Raw genomic sequence first — 22,664 nt, 5'->3', positions numbered from 1 at the left:
CTGATTTTATCTCTATTAGTTGGCTGGAGATAGGTCCTGATTCACTACTTGGGATGCATCTCATCATGGAAAAGCACAGGGAAGTACAGTTGTGATAAAAGCTACTCTGAATTTTTATTTGTATCAACTGGGACAAGTAACATGTTCACAGGCTGTGTGCTGTGAGACAAAGTCTTTGTTAGGTAGCTGTTCTTTTCTCGCTGCCATCTTAAGGATAAGCACGTGAATTTAAAGGCAAGCCAATTTAGTTTTACAAAAACAAACTGAAGGCTATATAAAGCAATATAAAAAAAATGCACAAAATAGGAAATCAATTTCTTGCATGAAAGACGACTTACCTCACAAGATGAGTAACCTAGTGACTGAAGCAATGAAGCCACACACTCTTGCTGAATGATGGTGAGAGCAGGAGAATGAAGTTCATCATACAGTGTCATACTACCCAGATGGCACAGCAGAAAATATTCTCCTCATCTTGCACTGAATCTAGACACTCCATGAACATAGTTGATGTTGTTTTTCTCTTGGTTTATGTTCATTATGTGTACAAAAATATTGTGCATGATGTTTTTTCTTTTTCTCATCTCCTCCCTATCTGAACAGCTGTGAAAAAATAGATTTTACTGCTTGATAGCTTCATGAGCAAGGATATCATTGACTACTCCTGCTGCACAGGAATTTGTACTGAGAGGATAAAATCAATAACAGGGAAAAAAGTGGGCTCATGGCGTGAAGCATGCATTTAGGTCATAGCAACAGAAGCTGAAGGAGTACCCTGCAGCATTCACTCTGATTCCCAGAACAGACTTAAGCATTTTTGTATGTTTCAGTTAAAATGATTCTCAATAGGGTGAGGCATCTAAGTGAAGAATTGCTTTTGTCCTGTGTGGTAAAACAGGAAAAGGATACATGCTCTGCTGCTGTGCTTTCAGGATGCCTGCTGCACAGTGGGAAAACATCCTCTGAATCCTCTTGTGAGTTCACACTTTTTCACAGAGACTGTGCCTCTAAATGTCATCTACTTTGAAAGATGATCCCTGGCTTCAGTGTTTACCCTACTTGCTTTCATTTTGGGTCATGCTTTGTACAGTTTTCCAGGGTGAGGGAAGAGTGAGTTGCCTAAATGAGTTGAAGTTAGGCCCTGAAGTAGTCTTTTTTTTTTTAAATACACAGATGGAATTGAATCAAAGATTAAGGAACAACAATTTTAAACCAGTTGCCCAATGGAAACATGCTTGGCTACTTTTCAACGCTACAAGAAATCCTTGCAGCAAAGACTATGCAGCTGGATGAAGACTCAAGCTGATGTGATGAAGCTTTTGAATCAACTTAGCCACCAGCTTTAGGAGAACTATCCCAAAATGGGTGAGACAAATACTTGGCTGCATGTTTGGTCTGTATCTTTCCCTCATTTGCCAAAGTACAAGCAGGCAAACCTTTTAAAACTCTCTGCTGAAAGTTTAAATAAGTGCTTTCCCCAAGCCTTTGGCAACCTTTCAATGAATTGGACAGAGGAGCACCTGCACAGGTTTTGTTGTCCTTTTCCACAATGTACCATTGGAACACTGTTTCTTTCTTACTTGACAATAAAACCAAGTGTCGTTCATGATTACAGGTGGAAAAATATCAGCAATAAAAACTGACTCCAAGTTTTCCTGCCATCTTAGGTATAAAATAAATCTGATTAAATCTATGATCATACATCTAGAAAAAAAAATACTTCCTCATATTGTAATAGACTTCTTATGATTCTGTGTTGAATGGGATACATGGTAGAGTAGCTTATCTGCAAATGTTCTAAGTTTGAAAAAGTACTACATTATAAATTTGGTAAGTCATCACTTGTCCTCTCAGAAGAAGAATAAGAAAAATATACAGAAGATAGCAAACCTCCATATCCCCTTTACTTTACTCTTTTTCTCCAAATTTCTAATTTTTGCTTTCTTCTTGCTCACTGAACTTCTCTTAGAGAATACTTTCACTGAAGTTTGAAAGCTAGTGACTCAACATTCTTTATCGGTCAATTAAAGAGAGAAACTTCTCCACATAGTAATATAGAAATACTTAAATTGGGGTTGCACTATAAATCCTCTGGATTTATGAATAACCAAATAAACAAGGTGAAATTGTGCAGAAATTTTACATCCTGCAAACGCTATTTTCTTACCTGCCTCATCCTGAAAAAAAGTAAAGAACTGAAAAAAATTAGTAATCAAAAGCAAGCTGAGGAAGGAATTGCTGAGAAAAAACTGTCGGTATTGAGTTCCAAGTTAGATCAGGGCTTTGGGCAACGCTGCCTTCTCAGAACTGATCTGTGTTTACATGGCTTACAGCGGGGATTGATGTCATGGCTGCCTCAACAACAGAAATACAATCATTGTCTGTCCTTTCCTATTTTTCAGAAAAACATACTGATACCTAGCTCTGGGAGACTTAATCCCAAAAATTTCAGTTGACAAGACAATTCCCTGAGATTTCTGTATATATTCAAATGCAAGCTTTCTCTGATATTACTTAGAAGTAAGAACTTCTACTTCCCAACAAAAGTGTCTTTCTTTGAATACTTCCTGATTGCAAAGAGGCCCCAGAATTTGGAATGGAAGTGCAATCAGCCTTATTCCCCTCTCATGTCCTCTGTTTGTGTCACTTGTCTCTGGGTGGTCAGAGCTATAACACCTCCACATCTGAAGGGTATTACCCTCCATAAGGATTTCCACCAGCTCCATTGTGCCTGTTTGCAGAATATGTGCTACACAGCAGAAGTAAGAGCACCACACCTACGCAAGGAAAGCATTATTGTTGTTATCAAAAAGTTCATAGAATCATAGAATGATTTAGGTTGGGAAAGACCCTTAAGATCATCAAGTCCAACCATAAACCTAACACTGCCAAGTCCACCACTAAACCATGTCCCACATCCCAAGTGCCATGTCTACACAGTGGTTCAACCACTTCCCTGGGCAGCCTGTGCCAATGCTTGATAATCATTTCCACGAAGAAATTTTTCCTAATATCTAATCTAAACCACCCCTGGCGCAAATTGAGGTCATTTCCTCTCATCCTATCACTAGTTACTTGGGAGAAGAGACTGACCCCCACCTCACTACAACCTCCTTTCAGGTAGGTGTAGAGAGCGATCAGGTCTCCCCTCAGCCTCCTCTTCTCCAGGCTAAACAACCCCAGTTCCCTCAGCTGCTCCTCATAAGACTTGTGCTCCAGGCCCTTCACCAGCTTCGTTGTTCTTCTCTGGACACGCTCCAGCACCTCAATGTCTTTCTTGAGACATGAGAGGCCCAAAACTGAACACAGGACTCGAGGTGCGGCCTCACCAGTGCCCAGTACAGGGGAATGATCACCTCCCTGCTCCTGCTGGCCACACTATTTCTGATACAGGCCAGGATGCCATTGGCCCTTCTCGGCTACCTGGGCACACTGCCGGCTCATATTCAGACGGCTGTCGACCAGCACCCCCAGGTCCTCCATGGATGGATAACGGCTCCATTGAAATGCTCCCCACGTTGAAATGCACTCTAAGACCATGCTGTCGTGCTGGCTAATTCTAGCTGAGAGTTCTATTTCTTGACCAGTAGTGAAAAACCTACATGTAGCCATGTGGCTCCCAATCAGGTACTGAACTGATTCATGTCTATTTAGTGCAGAAGATATGGAAGAACAGTAAGAGAAGTTTAGGAAATTTTAAAGTTTTATCATTATCATATCAAGCTATGGTCTCTCTTCCGATATGGTTAAAATGTGTTTGGTTCCCAGTTAATCCATCAATGACACTTGTACATCACACAGCTCTGTCTGATTAACTAATCATTGCTTCTCACTCTTTGAACTGCAAGCTGATTTTAGAGAATCATCAAGTGTGTCTTACGTTCACAAAATAAAAGCAAAATAAAAGCAACATAAAATAAACCTGCACTTGTAACTTCTCCTTTTCCTCAGTTGTCTCAGGTTTTAAAGAAAAGAAAGGGGAGGGGAGAGTTTTCTTTGACTGAGCTTTGCTGTAGTATTTGAGAATGTTTAAGAAAATCTGACTCCTGGGAAGATAAGGAAAACATAATATTCACAGCCCTTGCAAGAACATAATTACAGTTCCTTTCTGCAACTCTAAAATATGCACACCTTCCACTTCATAGCTGCACATCAGACACAGAAATAGGCATATTTTAAAGTGACAGGGATGGAAAATGTTCTTGTTCCATGCACGTTTGCTTTCATCCCTACCTGTTGATTGTCACTGTTGCTGGAAACACTAAACCAGCCAGGTTTGTCCCACAGCTTGAAGCTCAAGCTTTTTTTTCCTGAGTTTTACTTTTAATTTAATGAGATGTGTTTAATACTACTTCATGTCCACACATTTTGTTATATCAGCTTAGATTCTCAATGGTTTGCTAGTTACTCCAAGTTTTTTAAACAACTGTATCCTAGAGCCCCACAAACAGAGAGTGGCATACCCTTTATAGATTATGCAAAGTTCTCTCCAAAAAGAGAGGAACTTTTATGCTATTTTAATGCATTGGCTCAGCAGTATCTTCTATTGCTGAACAACAAAACAACTTTCTTGAATCTCTTACCCTGAGGCAAGGACAAAAAAGCTAGTTAGAGTTAGACTATGGGATTCAGGTGTCACTGTGCCAGCAGAGCTTAGCAGAGCAGACGGTGGCTGATGAAATGCTCCTTTATGCAAGGAGGATTTCAAGCCACATGAAACATTTCTTCTTCTGTTACAAAAGCTTATCAGGTTCCAGAAGCTTTAAAAAGTCCACATGGGAAATTCAATTTATATACAGGCGCTTTAATCAATTATGTTAAAAAAGATTCCAAAACAATGAAAACATATCCAAGTGAACAATATCCTACACAGAACAATGAAGTAAACTAAGTACCCGTGGAGCTGCTGGGGCAGAGCTGAAGGTCAGGATTCCTTTGCTATTGTGGGTATTTACACTGTTTACATAATGCAGTTATGAATGTAGTCATCCAGGCACATTTCCAAATTAACAGCAAAGAAAATTGCGGGCTAACTGAATGCTAGGTGTTTGAAACAGAATGATAAAAGCTCATTATTACATTCAAAATCTAGATCATAGTTAATTCATCATAAGCTATACTCCAGTCACAGAAAAGTAAAATTTATCAACACTTTATTCTGGTCTCTTCATTGGACTAACAGTACCAAAGAGACTGACTGAGTCCTACTGTTGCAAACGAGAAAACAAGTTGTAGTGAAACTACACACAACAAAAGAGAACTTGGACAATAACAATGAAGTTAACACCAGAAAAAAAAAAAACTAAATCCAGTGCAGTAATTTTATATGAATTGATTAACTGTTAAAATAAATAGATGTTTTTGAATTATTGCTAAAGAGAAGGAAAAGAATTGTGCGAGGATTTCATGCCACTGTAAGAATTGCAAATGGACAGAAGATACAGCATTTTATCTTATATGGAGGCCAGAAGAGAGTATTGATAGATGTTTAAATCATCTCCAAGATGATCAATACATATTATGAGAGATGCATAGTTCATCATTCTTCTTGACCAACAGGACTAATGAAATACACAATAGGTGTAAACATTGAAATACTACTCTTTGAGGGCACAAATATGCCTCCTGAAAAAGAAGAGGTCCCCATTTTAACAAATGGAGTATCAGAAGTAAATCCATTCACTGCAGCGAGTGCATTTTAAGTAAATGATGTTTTTAAATGGGGAGAGGAAGCTAGTAGGCCTCATCTAAACACGTATTTGAACTTGTATGGGCCACCAAAAGAGAGCCCAGATCTTCCATGGGGGCCTGCATATACGATATTTCACCTAATTAGTATAAACCTGAACCAAACACCCTCTGCTATAAAATGGCACTTTGGAGTGACACTAATCTTAAGTCTCCTATAGTTATTCCCTTCCTAAGCCTCAGAAGAATCACTTGCGCTGCATCAGGTATAGCCTTATCTCCAAAGGCTTACAAGTGCGTATGAGCATTTACAAGCATAAAACAAGGATTTGTGCAAATAAATTATTCAGAATTAGTGTACGTTTTTGAAATTGTACCAACCATTCTGGTTCCTGCTTTTGACCATTACATAAAGATTTAAATAATCAAAAGAAACCAACAAAAAAAAACCCACCATAAAATTCTGGTGTGGAAGACACTTACATGCTTTGGCAAAGTATGCAATAAGTCATTTGAAATTTAATATCTTTCCAATCTCATATAAAGGCTTAATAGCACAAGAGATCATAAAGTCAAATTGATGTTGCCTTGATGAGGCCAACTTGCCACTGAGGTAGCAATGCAAACTGGCATAGTCTGAATACAGGTGGGCTTAATCAAGGAGAAAAAGGAGTCCATGCCACCTTCCATAGTTGGTTTTCCTGTGACGAGAGGGACATCCTCTCTAAGGTCTATAGGGCAGCATGGAGTACATGCCAACTGGAGCTCCAGGCTCCGAGGAAAGCTCTCCCAGAGCTGGAAGGTGGTTAGGCACAGCAGCGCGGGGCTGTGGCTGAGCTAGCAGCCTTGCTGGAAAATGAGTTGCCTCAACCTGTGCTCAGAGCTGCCTTGGCCCACGCAGGTATCACACCCAATGACGTGTTGCAGACACACTGCCACAACACCTGTGCCTGGAGCCGTTCGATAGAGAGTCTTTAGCCCTGTTTTGCTTCCAGTACCTGAAACACATAAAGTAGGAGCTGTAACCATTCCACCCAACTTTGACACAACCTCTTTGACCCATGGAGGACAGCAAGCATCTCCAGGAAACAATTCCCCCACACAGAAGAGCTGAACTGCCCTCTGAAGGCATATCTCCCTCACTCACTCTCTTTCTCTCTTCTCCTCCTCCTCAGCCTCTGGGAGACATAACCTCACTTCTAACAGAGACACCTAGCTGAGGTGGGATAAATGTGCAACTTAGATTTTATTATCAAGTCTGGAAAAATCCCTCCATACTGTTAACTTCCAGTCATGGAGGGAGGAGGTGATTCTTCATAATTTAAAAAAAATTCTGCGCTGTTGGCTGGAAGTACACACTGAGCAATGCTGGTTCACCAGAGCAGCAAGCAAACTGCCCTTAACTGACTGTCAAGCAGCAGCTACTGCCAGCACCCATAAAAAAAAAAAATATCCTAATGTGCTTGTTATTTAATCAGCAGCCATACACCTTGTGTTGACTGTATATCACTGATCAACAAATGAATGTTAGTTTTGCCCTGAAGAAAGCAATAAAGTGGGACATAAAATTAATAATGAATGTCAGTGCATATAAGTAATAAATAGATTATAATGTTTTCAGCTCCTTAAAGGGAAAAAAATCAATTTCTCTGTAAAAGTTTGATACTTTTACACAAAGCTCAGTCCTACAAGAACCACCCAAACATTTTAATCTAAAAACAAAAAACAGCAATAGCTTTTTCATCTAAATTGGCCTAAAATCCTATTATAGACTTTTTTTTTAATTCTTTCTTGTAACTTTAGTTCAGCAAAGAACTAGCAGCCCTCTGATCGCTTGACCTATAAATAAATGAATTAGTAATGCGTAATATTTTATTTCTTCAATGTACTGCCTAAATACAAAAGATGCAGGTGTGGGTTTGAGGTTGACTTGAATCAAAAAGCTTACAGATATGGAGCCAATTTACACTTGGAAAAGAAATGGCTTGGCAGATGAGAGTGTGCCCTGGCAGTGCAGCCTTCCACCACAGCTCCCATCCCTCTGCTTCATCTTTTGTTTGCACTGCATCCATCCAGTTTAGATTTGTCCTGCTCTATAGCTTAGGTACTCGCAACACACCTATCAACTTCATATCTAAAATCCTCAGATCAGGAACTTTGTCCCACAGGGCATCTAATCCAGCAAAGTCATACAAGTATGTAGCTTTTGAATCACTGTAATTAAGCAAAGGCGTCCGTTGACTGTGACCACTGGCATAAAGGGAATAGCAAAGAGATGTAAGGCAATAGAGACCTACAAGGGGAATTGAACAGAAAAGAGAAGGAGGCAAGTGAAATCCACCTCCAAAAAACAGAAAGAAGGAGGCACCAGGCCCTGGAGGCTGAAGTGTTCAGTTCTGAAGTTAGAAAGCCACAGTAAAAGAGCACTTCTCAGGGATGTTGTCTTGGGAAAGTTGTGTAAACCAGGTGTTGAATCTAGTCAACAAAAGCCTTTGATTATTGAAGCAAATGTTCTAAAGCTTTTATTTCTGTCCAGTTTCTGTTAAGCCCCATGTTGCAGCAGGACTTAGGGCTAAGAATGAACTATTCTTGTCCTCTTCCTTTCTTTCCCAATTATAAACAAGAATGAAAAATCACTAGGAAAATACATGTATAATTGACATATTTGATGGATGTGGTACTCTGTGGTTCCTGATTATCCGTCCGAGGACATTGGTAGCTTATCCTGTTCAGCAGTCAAAAAATGCACTGAGGGCTGAGACAAAGACCTTGTAGGAAGAAAATAGAGGAAACGTTAACACAGGAGAAGATTTTAAAAAACAAGATAACAATCTGCATACATCATGCAAAATCTGGTCAACTGTAACGTCAAAATATGTGTCCTTCAAAAAAAATTTTTTGAGAGCTATGGTTTCATAAACTCTTTGCAGAACAATGATGTGACATGACTTACTGAGCAGAGCTGCTCCATCCCCAACTTTAGCTGGTTACAACACACTTTCAAGGAAGGATCTAATCTGATCTCTTCCCACTTGACTACAGAATTTAAATGTGCCATTTAAACTGCTTTTGTTTTCTCTTGTGACATTTGGTCAGGAGGGAAGATTCAACAATTCCTACAATAGAAGGAATGGCTTGTAATCCTTACATGTTCAAGCTTAATATATCCAGCACGCTGAACTAGTAGCAAAGGAGGAGACTTTGTATTTATAGTAAAACAGAGCTGTCCATCATATATTAGATTGAAACTGATTATTACTCATCCATTAAAGTCAGTATATAATCTGTTCACTCCTTGGCCCTGGATATCTAAACACATCAGAATCCTTGCCAGGTAAGACAGCAATGAGCACAGTGATAGTTACAAACCCAATGACTAATCTAAATTTAATCAAAACCTTCCCCTCAGCTATCAAGGTAGCAAGAAATAACAGAATGAGCCACATGCTTCATCAATGATGGATAGTGACCAGCACCTGTTTTGTTGGATGAAATGTCATCACAAAATGAGAAAAATTCAGTGTATATTGTTAGTAGCAAACACAGCAAAAACTTGACAGTATTTCTTTTTTAAAATTTTTTTAATGAAACAATTATCAAAACATACCAATAGTTGAGTATGCAAACAATAAAAGTTTTCTCATATAGCTGATCCCCTGAATTTGTGAATACACTTGAAGAACTGATTTAACCTGATATTATTCTGATTTTGTGTCTGTTGGAGGCAAAAAGGAAAATCAACGTTCATAAGCTGTGTTTCTAATGCAGTTCTATATGAATATTTCCTTGGCTTAATGCAGTTGAAACTGTGATGAACTAGGTAAGATTCATACGGAGAGGTAACATGTTTTATTAGGAATGGAAAAATAAGTCACTGGGTGAAGAACTCCTGTACAGAAGCATCTCTTCTTCTAGGTGTACCCAACTGATCGAACAGAAAACTTCACTTGACCATGCAAACCTTCACCTCCCTGCAAAATAATCTCAAAACAACCTTGTTTGTGTGGCCTGTATTTTAATAATGCTTCTGAAAACTTGCTTTTCCTCCAGAGGAGGACTATTATTACATAGTCCTTCGTTAAATACAGAACAAAGATTTAAACTGTGCTTTTCCAAAATACTTCACCATAAAGTCATAGAATCAGACACATCCATTTTTTTTCTGGTAGACCTGCTCTACTTTGAAGAAACATTTGTAGAAATCTTCTTGACTCCTACAATATGTATTTTCCTCAGACCTTCCCTCAAATACATCTGGATATATCAAATCTGTAGCAGATGTGCCAGAAGATCAAATGACAATAGTGCAAAAGAGGCTCAAAATATACTTTGTGAACTTCATTAGTACTAACATTAACATGGAATTTTCTCTAATCTCAGAAGAATCCACTGAACTGTGAAGACTTGGTCATTGCTGCAGACTTCTCCATTGTCTGTGGAAACACTCTGTTCAATAGGAAAAGTAATTCTTCTTCACTCTGAAAGGCATGGTTTATATAGATCTTTGACTATGGTAAATTACCTAGGCTGTATCATACAAATGAGTTCTTCATAAATAAACACATTTTAGGCATTTGGAATATAGTAAAAATACAAAAGTTTCTGACATCTTCCACTTTTAAGGAAATTTAAGACAAATCTATTCTAAAGAATACTATAGTTTTCTACTATATGTAGTTACATATTTTGTTCAAACAATTTCTGCTTTAGACATTTGCTCAGGACATAGCACATAAAAGATAGAAAGAAAAAGAAAGGATTACTATGGTTTTTGCTCATCTAAAACACATTAGCTTTACTAAGAAGATGCCAAATTAATCATTATATGAATTTCAGAAAGGACTTTTTTCTTCTGAAATTTTTGAATATTGAGTCTCAGTAAAATTGATACAGATTTTTATAAATTAAACAATCCTCAACCAGTATTTGACTGGTGCATCTGCTGCAAATTATAAACTTATACTGATGCCTCGTTGTAGATTATAGGACCAAGTAATCTAGGATGACACATATACATATTGTTCTTCCATTCCACACCTTGATCTCTGCAGTAGCTGGCAGTTATGCAAGCTACAGACAGCTGAAAGACTCTGTGAAATCCTCTGGGACACGGACGCTTGAGTGCACAACTAATTCTACTCAAAGCTGAAACTTCCGTGTTAAATCTGCCACTTTTTTTTTTCTGATTCAGTTAACATTTCCCATAGATTTTATCCACTTTGAACCAAATGTCCCTTCCATGAAGTGCTGAATGCAGGATAGTTCTGCAGATCCCTCCATATGGGAAGACAACTTTTAATTAGTAGGATCCTAAGCCAGACACGGTGTTAGCCTTTTAGCATGGAGACGACCCTATTTGCTCATTCTACAAGATCACCCTAACATTATGACTAGATGCCTGTGTTTTAGTACTGTACTCACCATACTGGATTTTGGTTCTCTGTGAGTTAATGAGAATGACCGCAGAAAAAAAATGTCATCTGTGTATTTATTCAGGTCAGCTACATTTCAATAACTATATCTTGTCTTTTTTTAATTTCCAAGAGAATATTATAAAGCCTTTGTCTGTGTACTGAACAACAACAACAAAAAAATTCTAACGTGCTGCAAGTCTCTATAGAGCGCGGGGCAGGGTTGTTCACTTGCTCTTCTCATCTGCCCACTGGACTGAGAACATATTATACAAATTTCTGTGCAAGTGGATCTTTGAATATTAGTCCACAGGCACTCCTCCATTCCATGTTGATTGCATTTGATTGTTTTTACATGCTTTAGGCCAAAAATACAAACTTCTTCCCTACTAAGCACTGTGTAGCTCTAGGCAGATGTTGCTTTAACCCTGTTTCTGACATAGAAACTGACAGAAACTTCCCAGAATTCCTATGTTTTGCCTTATGGCTAACTTAAATGACTGCAATATAAATCTCCATGTAAGCTTTTTCCTGAGCTTAGTTATTCATTATTGTTTTTCTTACAGGAACCCTCTTTTCCCTTTCATAACTCCCTCTGCTACCCAGTAACACTCCAACTCATCTTCTACCCCTGCTAATAAGCCCCACCTGACTACATATCAGACTGAGTCAGAAAGGAGATTTCTGCTTTTCTAGCATCTTGTAACAAACTCAAATCCTATCATTGTATTATATAGCTCATTAACTCACATTTTTCGCTCTTCAACTATACAAATTTGGCATCATTAAAATTTGGCATTACCAAGTGCAATCACCATTCTGATAATTACATAGTATCTCCAGTGACTGAAGATACCCATATGGAAGAATAGGAATAACATATCTGTGGACATTCTACCAACTAGCAATCTCTTCAGAGTCTTCATTTTCATAATATTTATCTTTCCCCTTTTTCCAGCTCAAAACACTAGCAAAGCGAAAGAGTGATGGAAGTAACTTCCAGAGAGGCACTTCATAAAAAAATAATACAATTGGTGGCTCATTAAGAAAACATGCAGTTCACAGTTATACAGAAATGTTATATTTGTACCTTATACAAGGTTTACAATCCATCTAATCTCTTTTGGTAGTTAGATTCCAAACAAATATAAAGTGAGGTTTCCAAAGAAGAAAGATTTAATCTTAATATTCAATCTAATTTTGCCTTTAAGAGGTGAACTGTACTGTAATAGGGAGTCATGACTATTGACAACACAGCACAACAGTGCTGCCAATGGTGCTTGCTAGGGTCCACTGATGTGAAGGAAGCAGATAGACCTTGGCTTCTTTTATGAAACATGTAAAAACAAACTGATTACTTTTTTTCCCTTACATATGTTTTATAGGGGGGATTATTTTCTGCTATTTAAAATTCAAAAAAGAAAAGTCACATCATGCATATAGGTTGAGGACAGGGTTTAAAGAGTTCCTAAGACTGCTTATGGCTTAACACTACACAAGAAAATCACAATATAGGTAAGGTTTAGTGTGAGCTCTTCAATCAAGTTAGTGTAATGGATCAATATAGTGACCTCTTTTAATAGTACCTAATCTACAATGTCAGACAAAAATCAGATGGACTGATGAGATAACAAAAATGATTGACAAGGAAGTAACATAATCAGAAAAGATAACATACTGGATAAGATATAGTAACTTATTTAAAGTTATGATTTAAACTGAGTTAAAGCCATCTGTCATTTGCCCTCCCAGTCACAAAATTCAACATCCCATAAAGTGAGAAACAAGAAATGTTTAATAGTCCAGAACCCCTTAATGATTGACTCAGCAAGCCACAATGCAATTCACCCGTAAGAAAGGCAGAACAATTTGAAATGGGCTGTTAATTAAAAGCAAAGCACCTGAATATACGTGCATTGAATCTCCTAGTGCTAAGAAAACTCTGAAGAGATGTTACTCAATTTAAAAGGTGGCAACCGAATTTACAAATAAACCTTTGGTACAACCACAGTGTGAGAGACAACAGAACTTTTCTAAAAAAGCTGAAAACTGCAGTAGCCAATGATGAATGGAAACTGAAAAAAAAATAATAATTAAGATATTTGAAAAGGGCATGTTCCTAACTAGTCAAAGTAAGAAGCTAGTGGTTTGATGTAGGACTGATCTAATGAACACACAGAGTCCCATGTGTATATGGAAACAGTCAGATAAGGTTTGAATGTGCCACTCCTCAGAAGTACCACTAATATGTAAATGTTGCACATTCAAGCTTTATCTGGTTGATGTCTCCATATGTATCACCTCTCACTCCTGTAATTTCCCTGTTTTATTGCAAGTAGCATATTCATAGACCTGTCCCAACTACTGTTTGGTTTAGTAAAGATTCAGAAAGCCCCAGTCCAAACAGCTTAACCAGAGTACAGTGCAAGAAAGTAGCAAAAAAAGGCAGGTTGGGTTATTACAGATAGTAAACTCAGAGAAGGTAACAGGCAAGCACTGGCACAGGTTGCCCAGGGAGGTCTTGGGACTCTCCATCCGTAGAGATACTCAATAGCTGACTGGACACGGTCCAGGGCTACAGCTCTAGGTTGCCCTGCTTGAGCAGAGGGGCTGAACAAGATGACCTCCAGAGGTCCTTTCCAACCTCAACCATTCTGTGATTCTGTGACTGTATGAAATGAGGGGATACAATTACTCCCCCCAAAAATTGAAGAAGGTACATGAAGCCTACTAATAGCAAAGTGATAAACACTTCCATTAATCTTTTGACTAACCTGATAACTGTCCCTGCAAGCTTGTACATGTCTGTTTCATCTCTACCTTACTAAATTTAGTAAGCCTCCTTAGGTACATAAAGCTATCCTATTGAAAACACATTACTGCTAACTTTCTTTAACATATTGTACTTCTCAAGGCTGCATGACCATGTTTATGTAGCCTTGTTACCATTTTTCATGTGAATTGCAGAGCTCTTTTCACCATCCCCTCCTATGCCACTTACAGCACTGACTGGTCCTGAAGATTTCCCAAGTGATGGGGTAATTTTCAGAGTGAATGGGACCATGGGCTCAAATGGTCGATCTGTCTGCTGAGGCAGACATAGTTAAATCAAAAAGACTCAAGGCCAATATCAATACACTTATGTAAAGAAAAAAAAAGTTTTGGAGCCTGATAGGTACCTCTCAGGTTAGCTATACATTCATTTTCATTACAAGCTGAGGAACACTGAGTAGAAATTCACCAGGAATAACATGACAGATGATAGCTCATCACAGCTAGAAAAGTAAGAGAAAACAACACAGTTCCAGTGTCACAGGAAGAAATTGCTAGCACATTACTTGTTCATTGCCATTTTTCCAATGAGATCTAACTTGATTCAATATCCTAGTGAAATTCTGTATAGGACATATAAGTATTTATTTAATTACTGGATCTTACACTGATTTCCAGAGGCAGGACACTACTACCTTTTTTTCCTTACAGTTAATTAGCTAGCTAGGGAGTAATCAACTCATTCCCATCCAGGCTTCATAGGAAACTTCTCATTTTGAGGCCAATGAAACTGGTCATAAATTATTTCCAAAACCAGAGACACCACAACCACCATCTGGTTACTACTCCAAATGTTATTTTTCTTTCTTTGTGTATGTTATTAGGCTTTTTTTTCTTACAACTGAAGGGCAGAAATGAAGTTGGTTCAAAATAAGAGAGTATGTTTTGGGTTTTAAAATCAGTATTATAACTTTGAAATAAATAGTATTCAAAGATAGTTCACATATATTAGACACACTTTCACTGGTTATGGGCGTTAGTCATGTATTTCACAATATTTCAAGTGCCACCAAATAGCTTTTGGATATGGCTACTCAATTTTCACCCATATTTCTCCTTCAGAAGACAACTCACCAAACTACCAAATTCACACATTCGTAGTCAATAGAACATGTTCTCTGGTCACAGTTCATTTAACTGGGGAAGACCCATACCACAAAAACAATCAGTCCTGTGGTCTCAGTTTCAAACCTGAATATAGCAAATGATACAGCACCTATCTCATCAAGAACTGGAGTCTTTTTATTGAACACTGCATTTTGAACTGCAATCTTACAAGTATTGCATAATTATGTTTACTAAAAACAAAAGAGCATTGATACAGAAGCCTGCAGGTCAGGGAACTCCACAAGTAAGGAACACAACAAAGGATATGATTTTCCATAATCACACAGATTTAGCAGAAAGTGGGGGAAAGTCCTCTTGCAACTGAGCATATAAACTGTAGGAAGGAGCCATTCCAGGGAAGAAGCTTATCAGACAGATGTAGCAACCAAAGCCAGCTCTCCCATTTCTGGGATGAGTGAGGTAATCACTAGGCTGTTATAGGAAAGACTGATGAGTTCTTTTTCCTTTCCAAAATAAGGAGAGAACGTCTGATTTTTGCAAGGAGAAAAATTGTGTTAGGCATCCTCAAGATACGACAAGTAGGTCTGGCCTTTGGGGGACATAACTAGGAACATCTAGTTTCTGGATCTAAGGTAGGAGCTATACAACAAAATGCTATGAATAGAGCATGATGATGCAAGAAACCTGGTAAACTTTAAAATAAATTTTAAAAACAGGTGGCATATAATGACTATGTTTATTGTGAGGCAGTACCTGACTACCGGGCGTAAGGGAGATAGAAATGGTGAGTCTCTGCTAAACAATTTTACATCTGTGCTCCTTCATTCTAACAGCCTTGCTGTAGCCACCAGTCCTTTTCTGCATCTACTCCATCATCAATGAAACAGAGGAAGCAGGAAACAGTAGAAAGCAATGCTATTTTTGCCAGGAACAGAGTTTAAATATATTCATCATCTGTGTTCGGATTATGCCTTTCCTTTTACCATTCTGTCCTTTAATAAGAATGTCTACAGTTCATATAAATCAACAACATGAGCACTGTCTGAATTAGATAACAATACACTGTGTCTTTCACTGTCATCTGATAATACCACTATTAATGAGCTGTGCATGGTAAATCCCATTAAAGACAGAAGCAGTCACAATGACCATGACCTGCATAAAGCTGATTTCACTGAACTAAGTAAGTTAAAAATTCACACAAATAATTTTGGTTTAACCTAAACTCATCAAGTAATGAACACTTGTTCAGAAAAGATGTTATCACTTCTACCCTTATTGCACTATACCTAGAAACTATGCTATGTGTAAAAATGGGTAAATAGACTGGCTTTTCCTGCAACCTTAGAAGCAGTAATAGCAGAAATTGTAATCTCCTTTATACTCTAGAACAATCCACTATTATTGTCTCCTTGCTTCTTCCAGGTTCCCAGGGCACAACTGACATTCATACACATTGTGGAGACCAGTGATGAGTGGTGTTCCTCAGGGGTCAGTATTGGGACCGGTGCTGTTTAACATCTTTGGTGGTGACATGGACAGTGGGATAGAGAGCACCCTCAGCAAGTTTGCCGATGACACCAAGCTGTGTGGTGTGGTCAACACACCGGAGGAACAGGATGCCATCCAGAGGGACCTTGACAGGCTTGAGAGGTGGGCCTGTGTGAACCTCATGAAGTTCAACAAGGCCAAGTGCAAGGTCCTACACATGGGTCAGGGCAATCCCAAGTACAAATACAGGCTGGGCAATGAGGAAATTGAGAGCAGCCCTGCGGAAAAGGACTTGGGGCTGTTGGTTGACGAGAAGCTCAACATGACCCAGCAATGTATGCTTGCAGCCCAGAAAGACAACCATACCCTGAGCTGCATCAAAAGAAGCGTGACCAGCAGGTCAAGGGAGGTGATTCTCCCCCTCTGCTCCACTCTTGTGAGACCCCACCTGGAGTACTGCATTCACCTCTAGGGCCTCCAACATAAGAAGGACATGGACCTGTTGGAGTGGGTCCAGAGGGCCATGAAGATGATCAGGGGGCTGGAGCACCTCTCCTATGAAGACAGGCTGAGACAGTTGGGGTTGTTCAGCCTGGAGAAGGCTCCAGGAAGAGCTTATAGCAGCCTTCCAGTACCTAATGGGGCCCTACAAGAAAGCTGGAGAGGGACTTTTTACAAGGGCATGTAGTCACAGGACAAGGGGTAATGGCTTTAAACTGGAAGAGGGTAGATTTAGATCAGATGTAAAGAAGAAGTTCTTCACTGTGAGGGTGGTGAGGCACTGGAACAGGTTGCCCAGAGAAGCTGTGGATGCCCCATCCCTGGCAGTGTTCAAGGCCAGGCTGGATGGGGCTTTGAGCAACCTGGTCTAGTGGAAGGTGTCCCTGCCCATGGCGGGGGGTTGGAATTGGATGATCTTTAAGGTCCCTTCCACCCCAAACCATTCTATGATTCTATGATTATCTGATGCTCAAAATAGCACAAAAGAAAAACTCCCCTATTAATAACAGGTGTCACCTGCCAAGAAACTATGAGGACTTAATACAGACAAAAAGCTGCTACAAGCAAGACATGTAGGACTATTTTGTCGAGCCCATGTCGTGGTTTACCCCCAGCCAGCAACTAAGCACCACACAGCAGCTCACTCACTCCCCCCCCATCCAGTGGGATGGGGGAGAAAATCAGGAAAAGAAGTAAAACTCCTGGGTTGAGATAAGAACGATTTAACAGAACAGAAAAGAAGAGACTAATAATGATAATGATAACACTAATAAAATGACAACAGTAGTAATAAAAGGATTGAAATGTACAAATGATGCACAGGGCAATTGCTCACCACCCGCCGACCGACACCCAGCCAGTCCCCGAGCGGCGATTCCCCGCCTCCCCCTCCCCCCCTTCCCAGTTCCTAAACTAGATGGGACATCGCATGGTATGGAATACACCATTGGCCAGTTTGGGTCAGGTGCCCTGGCTGGGCATGAGAAGCTGAAAAATCCTTGACTATAGTCTAAACACTACTGAGCAACAACTGAAAACATCAGTGTTATCAACATTCTTCACATACTGAACTCAAAACATAGCACTGTACCAGCTACTAGGAAGACAGCTAACTACATCCCAGCTGAAACCAGGACAGCCCACCAGAAAAACTCTACAGTGCCCCATGGTGGCATGAATAATGGACTAACAGAGCCCAGAAATAAAGGAATGACAGGAGGTGAGAGATTGAAAATTAAAATTAGCCAGGCAGAGCAGTGAAAATGCAGAGTCAAAACAAGGTATCAAGGCTTGTCAGCACTGGGCAGATGATAATTCTAACTTAATCTCAGCTCTGGAGTGACCTAAAGTGCATGAGTGGGAGAGATGGGGAAAAAGCCCTCAAAGCTGCTGTTCTAGCTTTGTTCTCTTTAGACTGGTTAATGATCATCTTTATTGGCACTAAGAGGACAGAAGGATCTTAGACTTCTGTGGAGCTCACAGAACATCATACCTGTGCAAAAAGCAGCTGCAGCCTCCATAAAAGGTTACAGAGAAATAGGAAAGCTGCATTTAACTGGAGTGTCACTGAAGTGCCAGTGGCTTTTTGTTTGCTTTTAACCAATAACACTTGATTTCTGGTCTCACAGCTGTGTGCCACAAGAAAGCTCATATGCCTTCTGCTCACAGCTAGACTATCTCCCCACTTTCCCAAAAGCAGATTTGACCTGGACGAAGGTGGCCAAGGGAGTCCACAGCAGAGTGAGGGAATGAGCAGCATAGACAATTGGGAGCCAAGCACTTGAGCATGTTTTCAGCATCTCTTTTTTTTATCAAAATGGATGTACTCAAACGTGTGGATTGGCAGCTGCAGAAAATAAAATACCTATCCACCTCTGAAGGGGTCAGACAAGTACAGGTGAGTGAATGCTTCCCATGCTTTTCTTCAATGTGTCTGAAATCCATCATGATGCAACCACTTCCAAGAGGGTGTTGAAGCCATTCACTTTCAAAATTGCTTACAGAATATCACTTTTATCAACTCTGTATGTGCAAGAACTTCAACAGACATGCCTAGTAACAACTGTGGAGGCAGTTTTATGTTGTGGATATCTGTCCCCTGGGAACAGGACTGAAGCTACCAACCAAATTTGCATGGACTACCATGCGGTCTTCAGATGGTAATAAATTAAGGTGACTACTGCCAGCTTAAGGCTTGGTATTATTATAAAACCCCTGAGCAACACAGACCTTATATAGCTTTTGAGACTCTAAATCAAATCTGTAACATTTTGTGAACGTAAGTTGTGGCATTTTGTATCTTATGTTGTGTTGCAGAAAGAAAAGGCAAGAGCTTTTAGAAGGTGTTTGGGGGTGGGGAACATGTCAACCAGTATGTTAAAAATTAGCTGAGCATAACACGTTATTCTTAATATGTATTCACAACACACACTGTAATGACTGAGAATGCTGCAAATACTGAACGTAAACTATTGCCAATGTGTTTTACAGACCCACACCACGGAGCACATTCTGTCATGTTTCAAGTTTCAGTTGACAGATTGACAGATGCCAATTGACAGAATACACTGTAATGGAATTCTTGACATTGCTATTATCTATCATAAAGTGCAGATGCGTGATCACAGCAGGATACATTTCCATGTGAAAGATTAGTCATAGGAAGCGGTGCATTACTATGTTTTAGCAACGCTGACTGTACAGAAAATTAAGGATGGTGAAGGTACAGTGACAGTTTTTGCTGCTGTTTCATAAAATGTTCCTTTAAATGTTGCAAGGAGTAATTAAAAGAAAAATACTGATATGAACTAATAAACTGCAATACTTGATTTACATAATCAATTTGTATCTGGAAAATCAATGGGATGAAAGCAGAAAAGTCAGAGGTATGTTTATACCTCAGCTCTGTCGTTCATTTTAAATTGCAAGGAAGTCACTCTGAGGCCCTATGGCTCCTCCTACTGAAACATAATGCCAAAGTAAAAGTTTCATCATGAATTTAAATAGGAATAAGACAATCCTTTCAAATTATTCTCCTCTGTTTAAGATATACAGATACATACATTTATATATATGCATATGCATGTATGCATATCTGAACAAAAGTCCTAAGAATAGAAGTTTACAACATAAACTTAAGCATGGCTTAGGTTAGTGCTCTCACCAAAACATAAGACAAAATTTTTAAATGTTTGATTAAAACTAATATTCAACAGGCAGCATGACAGCATAAAGTGCTAACATATGCCTGTAAGAATTGTTACTTTCTTCACATATTTTACATGCCATGTGGATTTTTCTTCTTTTCTAGATGACTCATATTCATATTTGTTAACAAATTCTCAGAAACAAATGCCACAGGAATGAATCGAAAGACTATCTCATGAAGGATAATGTTAGAGGCAAAATAAATAGATTCAGGCATGCACAGAACATGCAGTTCTCAAGAACATTCCCATAGGAATGTCACAGAGAAACCAAAGGCTTTTTGATTTGTAGAAGAATGAACATCTGACAATGGAAAATTCAGATAGAACTAAATATATATAAATTGCTTTAATAGATATTTCAGCAGAATGAAAATCTGAATTACTAGACAAAAAATTTTGAAACTTGAATTAAAGTGTCATTGCATTATCAGTAGAATGATATTACCATAATGTAAATCAATCAAAATAAACCATAGATTTCTTGTTATTTGCCACATTTAATTAAAAATCAATCTGTGATCCATACTTGTATAATTTCCTAGATCTCCTGTGGCTGCCAGTGACAGTCTACAGCTACAATAGGGAATCAGTTCATACAACAATGCATACTAATGAAGCTACTGATGCAGCATTCCCTGCCAGCACAGGAGAAAATACAAAAATGTTGTTGCCTTAATTGTGCAGATCACTGGGAATTATAACAGGATGTTTTTTTTCTGTACTATTAATATATACTCTAGTGTTCAGCTGCACAGTGTGCCACATCAATGTGTTAATTCCTTGATGCAAGTTTAATCACTTCTTATTGACAGCAAGCCAAAGGCTTCTAAGTTGCTTGCACTGCTATAATATTTAATACCTTTTTTTCCTTTTCCTCCTGCCTTCTCTTCTCAGAGCACAGTTTACTATACTCTAAACCTCTGCCAGTTACGGGGGAATTATAGATGTTGCTTTGAAGAAATAAGATTCCTTGAATCATCCTGGGGAAAAAAAAAAGACATAGCTAGACATGTAGAGCATTCTGTAAAAGGTCTTAATGAATTTACTGTCTGACAAAGAGATAATTCACTTACTATACCCCTGTTTCTTATGACCGTATGCACTTTCACTTCTGGCAGTTTCATATGATAAGGTGGCATCTTGTTTGTTATATATTGAGCATTAAGTACCACAAAAAATCCCCAAACACCTATCAACAAATGTTTCAGCTAAATGACCTTCTTCAGATTTCCAGCTGCAGCATGTTTTCACTCAGGTGCTGGATATAAAGCAGTTTAAGGAGATGGAACTTAAATTTATGAAAAACTAAACTTTATAAAGGAAAATATAGTTCTTCCTGCAATTTCTTGGCAAGATGTCTGATGTTCTAGTTTGTCATTCAAAGCAGATAGATCAGTTCTGACCTCTTCCTAAAGTGTGCATAATCCAGCTGATTTAATACCTTTTTACGAGAAGGCAAGGGACAACAGAAAGGCATCTCCAGGAGCAACTAGATGTTCAAAGGTGCAAAACAAACATGGTGCTTAGGGAAGATAATGTTTTAACAGATTCATTCCTCATAGTAGTCTTAGTTGAGACATAACAGTTCCTTATGTGTAGAGCTAATGCAGCAGAGCAGGGGTGACTGAAGGGTGGACGGTGGATCAAACTAGCCCATGAAGCAGTTTTAGATGGTCTCTGGGAAAGCTGCTGGCCAACCAGTCAGCTCACACTATCAGCTGACCACCCCAGAGATGAAGGTCATGAATCTTCAAGAATTCCCAGACAGGTTTTAACTCATCTGTGTTGGAAAATAAGAGCATTCTTTTTTCTGCTTCTGAAGGTTGTCTGAGGTCCTATGTAAAGCAAAAGGGCCAATAATGAGGCCAGTGATCAGACAGGAACAGAAGTTGGCCCAAACCTCGGCTCACATTCTTGTTGCTGCTCAACCCAGAAGAGGAGACCTGGTTGAGAAAGACCACATCTTAGTCGGCCTCCTACTCAAAACCTGAAGTAGGAGGAGGGAAGGCAATGAAGGTGTCTCCGTACAGAGTTAGCTTCTGCCTACCCGCACTCAATAGTCTGGCTTAGCCCCATACAAACACAAGGGCCAGCCTTGTACTGGTAAGGGAAGTTAAGAGTGCTCACTTCCTCCAGCCACTCCAGCCCGGCCACTGGAGCCCAGCCCAGTACCCCGGGGTCCCAGGGTCTCTGCCCAGGCTGAGGGACACGGCTTCTGCTGTCCCTTCAACTGGTAGTGAGGCTGACACAGACATGCAGACAGAGGACAGGACCACGGACACGCAGACAGACAGCCACGGAGCAGGGGGTGCCTCCAGCAGCCCCCCCCTCAGGACTCAGCCCAGCCAGGTCCCCTCCTCCTCTGCGGCTGGCAGAGGCAGAAGGTCCCTGCTGCAGCACACACACCGCACTCTCCACCTGCACCGGCACCTTCGATGATTCCCCCAGCACCCGCACGGACCCT

This window comes from Haliaeetus leucocephalus, unplaced genomic scaffold (assembly GCF_000737465.1).
Source record: "Haliaeetus leucocephalus isolate CR32 unplaced genomic scaffold, Haliaeetus_leucocephalus-4.0 Scaffold462, whole genome shotgun sequence".
Taxonomy (NCBI): Eukaryota; Metazoa; Chordata; class Aves; order Accipitriformes; family Accipitridae; genus Haliaeetus; species Haliaeetus leucocephalus.
The sequence above is the reverse complement of the archived record's forward strand: the minus strand, read 5'-3'. Positions refer to the sequence as shown.